This window comes from Gopherus flavomarginatus, chromosome 4 (assembly GCF_025201925.1).
Source record: "Gopherus flavomarginatus isolate rGopFla2 chromosome 4, rGopFla2.mat.asm, whole genome shotgun sequence".
Taxonomy (NCBI): Eukaryota; Metazoa; Chordata; order Testudines; family Testudinidae; genus Gopherus; species Gopherus flavomarginatus.
The window spans coordinates 201,294,957-201,307,859 of record NC_066620.1 but is presented as its reverse complement, the minus strand read 5'-3'; positions in this window follow the sequence as shown (position 1 = coordinate 201,307,859).

Genomic DNA, 12,903 nt, shown 5'->3' with positions numbered 1-12,903 from the left:
ATGAAAGTTATAAAATAGACAGGAAGGAGAGCCAGGAGCAAATTTTATTGGACCAGGAGCAGATGATGGTGGAGGAGCAAATGGAGAGGTTAAAGTCTGTAATCATGCTCACCCCTCCTTCCCTTCAGCTGATACAGAACTGCTTGCAATGCCCTCCCCAAACTCCTCCCACACATTGCTTGCATCTCTCTGGCCTGTCTCAGTACCCCATTCACTCCATCCCTTCAAACAGCTTCCAGAATGATAGCTGGAGTTACACACAGCTATGAGAGCCTATATCAGGACACTGCCCTTCACTCTTATGTCCCTTTCCACCAAGTATTTTCTGTGTGTTGTTAATTGTCACTTAATAAAAACATACTCTCTGAAAGATAATCAATCTTTATTTGTCTCCTACACAGGTGGTTACTGCTGGAGTTAATACACAGTGGCAATTGGAACACTTGCAGACTACAAATCACAGTCAGGAAGCAATCATCAAAATTTTCATGCAAGGCAGCAAGTTAACAAAGCATGGCAGAATGCTGTATAGAAAGACACATTACTGATGCTCATTGTCAAAATGGTGCTGCAAAGTCTCCTTGTCATAAACAGATAGCTAAGGGTTAATGTCTCTTTCACCTATAAAAGGGTTAACAAACAGTGACCTGAAACACCTGACCAGAGGACCAATCAGAAAACAAGACTTTTTCAAATCTGGATGGAGGGAAGTTTTGGGTGTGAGTCCTTTGTTCTTGGTCTGTTCTTTTCTCGGCTCTGAGAGTGACCACAGGAATCTCCAGGCTTTCTAATCTTCTGTTTCCAAGTTGTAAGTACAAGAATAGTAAGACAATAGGTTTATATTGTTTTTTTGTATTTACATGTGTGTAGTTGCTGGAATGTTTAAATTGTATTCTTTTTGGATAAGGCTGTTTATTCATTTTTTCTTTTAAGCAATTGACCCTGTATATTGTCACCTTGATACAGAGACCAATTTTATGTCTTTTTCTTTCTTTTTATATAAAGCTTTCTTTTTAAGACCTGTTGGATTTTTTTTTAGTGGGGGCTCAAGGAGATTGAGTCTGTAGCTCACCAGGGAATTGGTGGGAGGAAGAAAACAGGGGGGAAGAGAGAATCTCTTTTTGTTAGATTTACTAAGCCTGACTTTGCATAACCTCTGGGTGAGGGGAGAGAAATATTTGATTTCTCGGTGCGGTGTTTCAAGGACTTGAAGCAGGGAATCTCCTAGAGTACCCAGGGCGGGGAAATCTGGGAGGAGGTAAAGGGGGAAGGGAAGTGGGTTATTTCCCTTTGTGGTGAGACTCAGGGCATCTGAGTCTTGGGGTTCCCCAGGGAAGGTTTTGGGGAGACCAGAGTGAGCCAGACACTGGAATTCTCTGGCTGGTGGCAGTGATATCAGATCCAAGCTGGTAATTAAGTTTGGAGGTTTCATGCTAGCTTCTCATGTTCTGAGCTCTAAGGTTCAGATCTGAGTAGGAGAGTTATGACATGGTTGGCAGCGGTGTGGAAAGATAAGATCCAGAAGCCAGTAGGAATATTATTTTTTCTTTTTTTCTTTTCTCTGCTAGGGCTTTTATGCAGAGAGAAAGGATGGTTTTAAAAAGAGCCAGAGAGAATTTTTTTTCTGTTCTCTGGTTGCAGTTTGGCTTGCATATTAAGCAAGGAACTATTAAGGTTGACAAAGGGTCTTTTGTTAAACTATAGCACTCCGATTGAGAGTCAAGTACCCAGCACAACACACATGCAAATAAAGTGGTTTTTCTGGTTTACTTTACATTTAAAAGATTAGCTAGAGGAAGAAAAAAAAGGCACTGTTGCTAGGCAGACCCCAGGAGACAACAGAGAGCAGCAGTTCCAACAATAAACACCAGAGGGCACCCCAACACAAGAAAACAGGAGCCATGACTTCCAAGGCAAAAATGGAGGCAGAGAAACAAATCAAAGAGGCGGACCACAGGCGAGATATGGAAAAAAAACTACAAGAGATGGAGCTGAGAGAAAGAGAAACAGAGGCAGCCTACAAAAGAAAACAAGAAGACACAGAGGCAGCCTACAAAAGAGAGCAAGCAGCCAAAGATGCAGATCACCAAAGACAGCTGGAACTCCAGAGGGAGACCTACCGGCAGGCCCTGGAATTAGAAAAGGCTAAGCAACAGAACACAGCCAATCCTAACAACCCTTTACCAATGATTGTTCCACATCACAAGAAATTTCCCACCTACAAGGCAGGTGATGACACTGAGGCCTTCTTATAAAATTTTGAAAGAGCCTGGCTTGGGTACAGCATCTCTGAAGACCAGTACATGGTAGAATTGAGGCCACTGCTCAGTGGACCCTTAGCAGAGGTGGCGGCTGAAATGCCTAAGGAGAAAATGAATGACTATAAACTTTTTCAAACCAAGGCCAGATACAGAATGGGGATAACACCTGAACATGCCCGTCGGCGGTTCAGAAACCAATGTATGACACTCCTTGATTCAAATAGCCCCCTGTTGTCCCCACTTAATAGACCTTGTATCTGGCTGTTCAAAATCAGCCACCAGGTGATCTGCTTCCACTCTCCATCCTGGGGAGACTTTTCACCCTTAGTCTCACAAATATTATGCAGAGCACAGCAGGTGCTATGACCACAGAAATATTTTCCTCATTTAGGTCTAGTCTGGCATAAAGGCAATGCCAGTGTGCTTTTAATCTGCCAAATGGGTATTGAATGGTCATTCTGCACCTGCACAGACTATTGCTGCAGCTCTCCTTTCTGCTGTCCAGGTTTCCCATGTAAGGCTTCATGAGCCATGGGCGTAAGGGATATGCTGGGTCTCCCAGGATCACTGTGGGCATTTCAACATCCCTGACTGAAATCTTCTGGTCTGGAAAGAAAGCCCTTGCTTGCAGCTATCTGTACAGTCCAGTGTTCCTGAAGATGCATGCATCTTCCCTGACCACCCAAGCTGATGTCAGTGAAACAACTATGGTGAGCCACAAGAGCCTGCAATACCATAGAGAAGTACCCCTTTCTACTGATGTACTCTGTCGCAAAATGGTCTGGGGCCAAAAGTGGGGTATGTGTGCCATCTATTGCCCCTCCGGAAAGCCATCCAATATTTTACACACATTACCAAGAATCACAGTCCTTTGTAGCAGAATGTGATTAATGGCCCTGCACGCTTGCATTAACACAGCTCCAATAGTGAACTTCGACTCCAAACTGATTTGCAACTGACTCATAGCAGCCTGGAGTCATCAGCTTCCACACAGTGATTGCCACACAATTCTCCACTGAGAGGGCAGCTCTCATTCTGGTGTCCTTGTGCTGCAGTCCTGGGGTGAGCTCCGCACACAGTTCCAGGATGTGGCTTTCCACATGAAAAATTTCTGCAGCCACTGCTCGTCATTCCAGACCTGCTTAATGATGTGATCCCACCACTCAGTGCTTGTTTCCCAAGCCAAAAGTGACAGCCTACCATGTACAGTTGTTCTATGAATGCCAAAAGTAGTCTAGTTTTGTTTCTTTCCATGGCACACATCAGGTCAGGCACCTAGGATTCCTGTTCAGAGTGGGAGCTCATGATATATTGCATGACCAGCCATAATGTGTTCATAACAGTAACCCCAGTAGTAGAGAGCAGTGCAGGGTCCATTCTTTCAGACAGAGATAGCGGGTGCAAAGTAAACAGGGGCCATTAAAAAATGGCATGAAATGCAGTCAGAAGCCCATGGAATGACAGAACAGAAAAAAATGTATCATAGGATGTTGAGCTCACACCCACGATGCACTGCGAACCATTCTATCTTCCGATAACTCCTAGCTACAGAAGGTGGTGAGTATCACAGTGGGATAGCTACCCACAGTGCTCTGCTCTCACTGTCGATGCTAAAGCACCAACTGTGAATGTACTCTGCCGATGGAAGGAGCGTTGTGTGAACATACACAAGTGACATAATTATAGTGGTTATTGATCACTGGCATAACTTGCATCTTCAGGTCCACCACTTCCTTAGGAGAGTGTTTCATAGACTAATAGATATCACAGTTACAGCCCAGGACTCGTAAAACTCCATCTCTCTTGAAGAGGGATTCCAATTAATAACAGAATTCTTATTCCTAACTGTGAAATAGGTAAAGATCCAGGATCATGTAAGAAGAGAGTCTTCTCAGAAAACATGTAGCCTAATTCAATCTCTTGGCTTATTTGAGGGCTGGATGTTGCCAGTTTATTAAAAAATAAAAACCAGACCAAATCTCAGCTCAAATCCCCAGACTAAACAGAATCCCCAATTCTTGTTACAATTCAAAGCAGTCTGGAGAAGTGATGTTCCCTCAGTCTCCTACCGCAACACAATCTATTTTTGATTTTTAAAAGGTGGGCTCAAAATCAACAGCATATATGTGAGCAAGGTCTAAATGAACGCTTCCCTGACAGCTAGCTGGGAGGGGGAGAGACTTGGGTGTGTTTATATACAGTTTGCTCCTGCCAAGGCCGGCTCTAGGGTTTTTGCTGTCCCAAGCGGCAGGGGAAAAAAATAAAGCCGTGATTGTGATCAGCGGCAGCTCCACCGTGCCACTTTCTTTTTCGGCGGCAATTCGGTGCCAGGTCCTTCCCTCCAAGAGGCACCGAGGGACCCGCCGCCGAAGAGCCCGATGTGCTGCCTCTTCCCCTTGGCTGCCCCAAGCACCTGCTTGCTGAGCTGGTGCCTGGAGCTGGCCCCGGTTCCTGCTGTGCTTAGATATTCAGCACATAGAGCAGTGTCAAAGTAATACATTCTGGCTGGTGTTGAGTACAAATCACTTTAGTACTGAATGCAGGGATAGTGAAATGCTGTTACCAAAATGTTGTAATTATTGTGGGAATACAGGGGAGCAGGACTGTGCTTAACGTGTCCCAAATGAGATAAGTCACCTTCAGCTGAAAGGTTGTTGTTAAACCTGGGCTGGAATGCCAGAGCCCTGTGAAAGTAAGAGGGATGGAGACAGGAATCCCTGGTCAGGGGGCTGCACAGCCTCATCAAGAGTATACACTCTAGACTGGTTTAACCTGTTCTTCCCCAGTGTTCAAATAATAGATCTAAATAGGCTTTATTAGAAGCTTCTGTGTTATGTTTAATGCCCAAATGGTGCTGAAATCAGTTGTGGTAGGACTGTGTTTCTGCCTACTGAGAGATAAAAATCACTAAGAGCTGAAATCACATGTTTCTGTAACAAGCGGCTGGTGGAGAGGGGCAGTGAGGGAGTGCCTGAGCAGCAGAACAAGTAAGGTACCTCTTTAAGCCACCCCGGGGTGGGGAGTGAACTCTGTAGATGCACCTCTGAACTCTGATTCTGCATTGACCAAGGACAGCAACTGTGAGTAGGGTGCAGAAAAGATTTGGGCACGTGAAAGGGACTTTTGGGTTGCTGGACTTAAGAACCTGAAGGGAAAAGGACACTACCCAACTTACTTGGAGGTGGGTCTTTTACTCATAGTTTATATTTATGAACCCTGTTTGTGGTGTTTTCCCAAATTAACACCCAGTTACTTCCCTCCTTTTATTAGAAGTTTCTTTTTTACACTCAGACTCTGTCCTTGTGAGTGGGGAAGTATTGCCTCTCAGAGGCGGCTAGGGGTAGTGTGTACATTTTGCAGGTTGCTGAGTGGGGCTCAAGCCAGTTCTGTGTTATATCAATGATAAGGAACTCCTAGATATTGAATCCAGCCCTGGTTGCTGCTGGCTTCACCTGGCAGAAGAGTTATATATATATATGAAGAACTCCTAGGTCTTATGAGAACAGAACAGATCCTCAAGGATCAGGGACATCAAAAATTAATTGTGCAAATGGTTGAATGGTGAAATGTCACTGTTGTACAGGTTCCTGTAACTTAAGTGAATGGCAAATTGCCATCCTCTAGAATTAGCTCTTCCTACTCACAACTGATTGCTGGGAGGAGGACGAGGCCAAGGATAGCTGTGTGCTCTGATGTGCAATGCATGCTGGGGTTTCTCTGAGAGGACAGAAACCAAAAAGTGTAAATTTCATGGTGCTGAGGTCCCAGAGTCTGAAGCAAAGCCCACTGAAGTGGATAGGAACGTTCCACTGAGTTTTGGAATCAAGCCCTAGAAAAGGCTGCCATTAAATCAATAGGTTTTAGATCAGGGGCCTTTACGGAGCCTGCTATATCTGCTTTGGGGATTGTAAGACCACTGTCACTACTAACTTAAGCAAATGTGCCCACCTGTTTCTGCCCACCTTCTTTGTTAATCATCTGGTGTGTATGGTTTGAGTTTGGGGCAGGGATTGGCTTTGTGTTATTTGTTGGTATGGTGCCTAGTGCAGTGAGGATGGGTTCTTAACATACTATCACAATATAGATTATTTATAATAAATAATAAGAGGGGGAGATCACCAAATGCCTAAAATTAACATGTGGACTTGTCAGGAGTCCGTATGCTGTGGAAGGAGGTTGATGGGATTTCTGGAGTGTTCGGGGGTGGGCAGGTAGTATAACAGAGTTGCAGAAATGTGTTGCCAGTTTAAGATAAAAGGGGAGGTAGAAAACAGCCTGGGAGCAGAAAACACAGAGAATTTGGATAAGCATTCTAGATTTCCATCACTCATCTGGATGCATCTCCCAAACTCCATAATAAAAATCAATAGATTTCAAAAGTAAAATCAATTCAAAAACATCTCTCAATTCTTAGTCGTCCTTCTCAGCCACACTTGTTTGTTTAAAACAAAAACTGATGTTGACATGTGATGCAGAGGCTGGGCTGGGTGGGTGGGGGGGTTGCTTCTGCTAAATTTGGCAACTTTCCACTGAACTCATAAAGGCATTGGATTTTCTGAAGTGATATTTACATTAATGGGTTTTCAATCTTTGTCACCACGATCAATACTGTAAGAGGAAACATTAATTGTCCAGTGCTAGCTTCTGCTGCATCTGTGCTTTCTCCTCTGAGATCAGTCACTATCCAAACACAAACTCATCTCAACTGATTGGCCTCTTACAGTTGGTATGGGTACTTCCACCTTTTCATGTTCTCTGTATGTATAAATATCTTCTGTCTGTGTGTTCCATTCTATGCATCCAAAGAAGTGAGCTGCAGCCCACGAAAGCTTATGCTGAAATAAATTTGTTAGTCTCTAAGGTGCCACAGGTACTCCGAATCTTTTTACAAACTTTTGGGTAAAGAGAACCCTTTAAAGTAAAGGTGTTCCATGTTAACCAGAGAAACATTCCAGTATTTCCAGCCAACTAGGAAGTTCAAAGATCCAAGGGGAGCATCAATAACACGTAATTGTAAATTAAATGGTGATATAAGAAACTAGATCTTCAAAAAGTTGCGTGCTATACATAGATGTATGAGAACAGAATTCTGACCCATGTGAAATCTACCAAACAAACATTCCCATCACCCCCCTTGTTTGTCTGTGCACACACATACACTATCCTTAGTTTCTGACATATTGTGCAGAGAGAGTGGAGTTTTCAGTACTGCCACACAAATATACACTCATTATTTTCAAATGCAAACCAATTACAATTTTAAAAATTCAATACATATCGACAAAGAGAAAGGATATGAGAATAGACAAGTCCAAGTAATCATAATAATGAATTAGGAACTAACTGAAGGAACCAATCCCAAAAAATGCTGACATTTTTTGCTGAAAACAATTTGTTGAAGTTTCAAATTTGTATATGCTGTATAACTTGGCTGAGAAATTGCAAACATTTTTTTCATGAACATTAAAAAAACTTCAACTAATCAACTTTTGAACAGTATCTAGGGTATGATCTTCAAAAGCACTCGGTTTTGACCTAACTCTGCTTCCAGAGGAGTCAATGGAAAAACTCACATTGACTTCAATAAATCTGAGTTAAACCAAGACTGAGTACGTCTGAAAAATCTCCTTCCTATTCCAGAGTCAGGACTACTGGGCTTGATCTTACAAAGTACTGAACACCTTCTATTCCCAATAAATTCAGTAGGACATGAAGGTGCACAGAACCTTAACTGAGTGTGGTTAATGGCTTCTCTCCCACCCCAGAAGATTTTAAGATTTTAAATTTTCTTGCTGTACAAGAGTTTGAAAAATTGAAATCTTTAACATTTTCATGAACTGATCATCCAAAAAAAATTCATATTGGGTCTATCAAAATGTTTCGTTTTGATTTGACATTTTAAATTTTTTTAACCTTTTTTTAGTGTAACTAAAATGTCAACACAAAAAGTGATTTTGAACTGAAACATGAAACTCATAGTTTAGAAAAAGTCCAAATGAGCATTTTAACAACTTCAGAACTTCTTCAAAAAATTGTTCAATCCAGAGATTCATTGACACTGGCCCTTTCTTGTAAACATTTTCAGTTTTAAACAAATGACAATTTTTTGAGGAGCCTCCACTGAATTCACTGGCCAAGATTAGGCAATTAATAATCACAGAATGGTCCAAAAAGAGCTGAGAACAGGTCACCAAATATTATCCCCATGAATATAGGCAGTGGGTGACCGAGGGGGCTCAGCTCCCCAAAATTTATCTCTGGTTTGTCATTTTCTGAGCCACCCTGCCACCCAGGTTCATGTGCAGCTCGGCAGGCAAAGTTTGGACTTCCAGAAGGTGGAGCTAGATTCCTCAGCCCTAGGAAAGGTGCTGATTCAGGGCTGCCGAGTAGTGCTTCCCAAGAAACTCGAAGCTTGAAAAGTGCTGATTGTGAGAGGCTTCCCTGGGCAGGGAGGCACTGGAGTAATGTCTGCAATGGACCAGCAAGGAGGAGGAGCTATGAACAGCGAACCCCAGAAGATGAGTGGGAGAGACTGGGCCGAGTGAAGTTCCTGGGGGGTTCCCGAAAGGAAGCGGAGATGAGGCTGGTGCAGAGCAGAGAGTAGCATCTGCGCATTGAGGAATTCCACTAGTAATCTCCCTCCAACCTGACAGTTCACCTTTCAGTATGACCCGTTGTAGTCTTCCTTTGCAGGGGAAGAGAGGATACTGAGGGGATTGTGGGGTGGAGGAGAAGGGGCGTCCAAGAGGAAGAGGGAGACCCTGATGTCCCATTGTGATGTGGCATATAAACCCTGCACCAGCATGAGCTGTTTGGGGCTGGCGTAACCTTGTCCCTCTGCACCTGCAAGTCATGCCAGAAATGGAGGAGGAGTTTAAAAAGAGGAAGCACCACTCAGTAGTGGGCAGCCCTGCAAGGGCACAGGCTGTTAAGCTTCCCAGCTCTTAGGAAGAGATCTGATAACTAGCAGAATCTCTGCCCTCACAAAAAGGGAACCCAGATCTCCTGTGCTAAAAGGGGAAAGAGACTGTATCCTATAACGTATGCTGGGTACCCAGTGGACTCTGGGGTGGACTGTGGCCAATTCAGGGCCCCTCAGAAGAAAAAGTGAACAACTAGAACAGCCTACAGGTTTTATTTTCTTTTTTCTTTTCTTCCCCCTGCTCACCCCCCCCCCTTTTGTTTAACTTCTTTTGCTGACTTTGGCTTGTTTGTTTGTTTCACCTGAGACTCCAGAAAGGGGAGAAATAGATAGAAGACCTCAGCCAGAGGGCTGTCGGCCTCCTACCATTGACTGACATTAAATGCTCCCACTAGGACCAGAGTTTTCCTCCCTACCTGGACAACCCCACCTAGCATATCTCCACATTGAGACAGGCCCAGGACAATGGGTCAGGGAGACTCTGTAGCCACTCTCCGGTAATATGTTGGAGACTTTGTCGAAGACAAGCTCCCGGCGATGCTAGCCATGGGAATAGTGAAGGAATTGCACGATGAATGGAGGAGTGCTAGTGCCTATTGTGCTCATGCTGAAACCTGATAGCACAGCATGTTTCTGCATTGATTTAAAAAAAAAATCACACAGAATATCAAAATTTGATGTGTAATCAATACAAAGGGAGGATGAACTGTTAAAAAGGCTGAGAGCTGCCAGATATATATCCCCTTTATGCCTCATAAAACAATGCAGGCAAATACCTTTGACACCAGAATTTAAGGGGGGGGAACGCTCTTTATACAACCTTTTGGTCTATGCCAATTCTGAATCATGCCTTTTGGTCTGCATGGAGCAGTGGCAACTTTTCAGAGGCTAATGGACCAAAATCCTGTGGCCACATGACTAGCATGCAGTGGTCTACTTAGATGATATCATAATCTACTGCCAGCGCTGGGACAGACATTTAACACAAAGAACATAAGAACATAAGAATGGCGGTACTGGGTCAGATCAAAGGTCCATCCAGTCCAGTATCCTGTCTGCAGACAGTGGCCAATGCCAGGTGCCCCAGAGGGAGTGAACCTAACAGGTAATGATCAAGTGATCTCTCTCCTGCCATCCATCTCCACCCTCTGACAAACAGAGGCTAGGGACACCATTCCTTACCCATCCTGGCTAATAGCCATTAATGGACTTAACCTTCATGAATTTATCTAGATCTCTGTTATAGTCCCAGCCTTCACAACCTCCTCAGGCAAGGAGTTCCACAGGTTGACTGTGCGCTGTGTGAAGAACTTCCTTTTATTTGTTTTAAACCTGCTGCCTATTAATTTCATTTGGTGGATCCTAGTTCTTATGTTATGGGAACAAGTAAATAACTTTTCCTTATTTACTTTCTTCACACCACTCATGATTTTATACACTTCTATCATATCCCCCCTTAGTCTCCTCTTTTCCAAGCTGAAGAGTCCTAGCCTCTTTAATCTCACCTCATATGGGACCCGTTCCAAACCCCTAATCATTTTAGTTACCCTCCTCTGAACTTTTTCTAATGCCAGTATATCTTTTTTGAAATGAGGAGACCATATCTGTACGCAGTATTCAAGATGTGGGCATACCATGAATTTATATAAGGGCAATAAGATATTCTCTGTCTTATTCTCTATCCCTTTTTTAATGATTCCTAACATCCTGTTTGCTTTTTTGACTGCCGCTGCACACTGCGTGGACATCTTCAGAGAACTATCCACGATGACTCCAAGATCTCTTTCCTGATTGGTCACAATAATGCTCCAGTTGAGAACAGACATGGGCCTGACAGCCATCCCAGCAAAATGTAAGGTAGAGAACCATGCAGTCACATACTTAGGCAACATCAAGGGAAAAGGCCAAGAATAGCCACTAGTCAACAAGATCCAACCTTAATGGATTGCCCTCTTGCCATGATAAAAAAACCAACCACCACCAAGTACAGCAGTTCTTGGGACTTCCAGGCTATTATCAAAGTTTTATGCCAGGGGTCAGCAACCTTTCAGAAGTTGTGTGCTGAGTCTTCATTTATTCACTCTAATTTAAGGTTTCGCATGCCGGTCATACATTTTAATGTTTTTTAGAAGGTCTCTCTCTACAAGTCTATATATTATATAACTAAACTAGTGTTGTATTGTAAAATAAACAAGGTTTTCAAAATGTTTAAGAAGCATAATTTAAAATTAAATTAAAATCTTGATCTTATGTCACTGGCCCACTCAGCCCACTGCTGGTCTGGGGTTCTGTTCGCCTAGGCTGGCAGCGGGCTGAGTGGGGCCTGCGGCCGGGACCCCAGCTGGGAAGGGTCTGGAAGCCAGAACCCCAGACCAGCAGCGGGCTGTGTGGGGCCAGCAGCCGGGACCCCACACTGGCAGTGGGCTGAGTGGCTCAGCCTACTGCCGGTCAGGGGTTCCATCCTCCAGCTCCTGCCAGCTGGGATCCCAGCTGCCGGATCCGTTCAGCCCTGTGCCAGTCTGGGGTCCCAGCCCTGCCCACATACAGTGGGTACCTACCTTCTCCCTGGTTCTGGCCCATTCTCTTCCTCTCTCTGCACTGAGCTGAGAGTTGGAGTGGACTGAGCACAGGGCTGGGGGTGAAGGATCTGACCAGGAGCTAGAATGAAGGAGGGAGCTCAGGGTTGGGGCAGGAGGTTTGGGTGTGGGGACACTTATCTGGGAAGCTCCCATTTGGTGTGAGGGGTGCAGGTGGGAATGTGAGTGGGGGTACAGGGGCTCCCGTTTGGTGCTCAGGATGGGGTGGGAATGTGCAGGGTGCATGGGATGTGGAGAGGCTGGGGATGTGGGAGGTGCAAGAGTCAGGGAAGAAGGCTGGGGGCATTTGAGGGGGATGCAGGTGTCAGGGTGGGGGGCTGGTTATGTGTGGGGCTGCCAGTCAGGGCTGGGGTCATGGCGGGGGGGTGAAAGAATCAACAGAGGGCTGGGTGGTACAGGGCTCAGGGCAGGGCCCTGGGGGTGTGTGGAGGTGCAGGGCTATTACCGAAATGTCGGGTCTGCCTAGCTGAGAGCCAATAACAGCCTGACAGGGATAAGGAAAAGATGCTTTATTCTGCAGAAAAAAGAAGAGCCTTGCACCTTGGTACAAAGACTCTGTCTCATACAAGTTTCATAAATCTTTTATACACATTCAGACAAAGACCCTTGCCGTGTTAGCACTTGATTGGTGGTTTCCAAACCCCGTACTTCTGCTGTCTGGTCAGTGAAAACTGGTTTAGAGTCAGAGTCCTCTGCCTCAAGGCAGAGGAGAGAAGATAGTTCAAAAGTTCAGGTTACTGTGTACATTAAGGCTTCTGCTTCCCCCTAATGGCTGCCTGCTAGCTGTTAAGGGGGGTCGCCAGTAGCTTTCACAGGGCTCAGGGCAGAGGGCTGAGTGTGTGTGTGGGGGGGGTCAGGGCTCAGGGCAGAGGGCTGGGTGACTACCCCGCCCAGAACCCCCAACCTCCCCACTCCTTGTCCTGACTACCCCCTCCTGGGACCCCTGCCCCTTATCCCCTGACTGCCCCCCTAGGACCCTTCCCCCTACCTGTCCCCTGACTGACCCAACCCTTATCCACACCCCCACACCCTGACAGACCCCCTGGACTCCCATGCCTATCTAACTGCTCCATGCACCCGGAACTCTGGACCCATACAACCCCCCTGCCACTCCCTGCTTGCC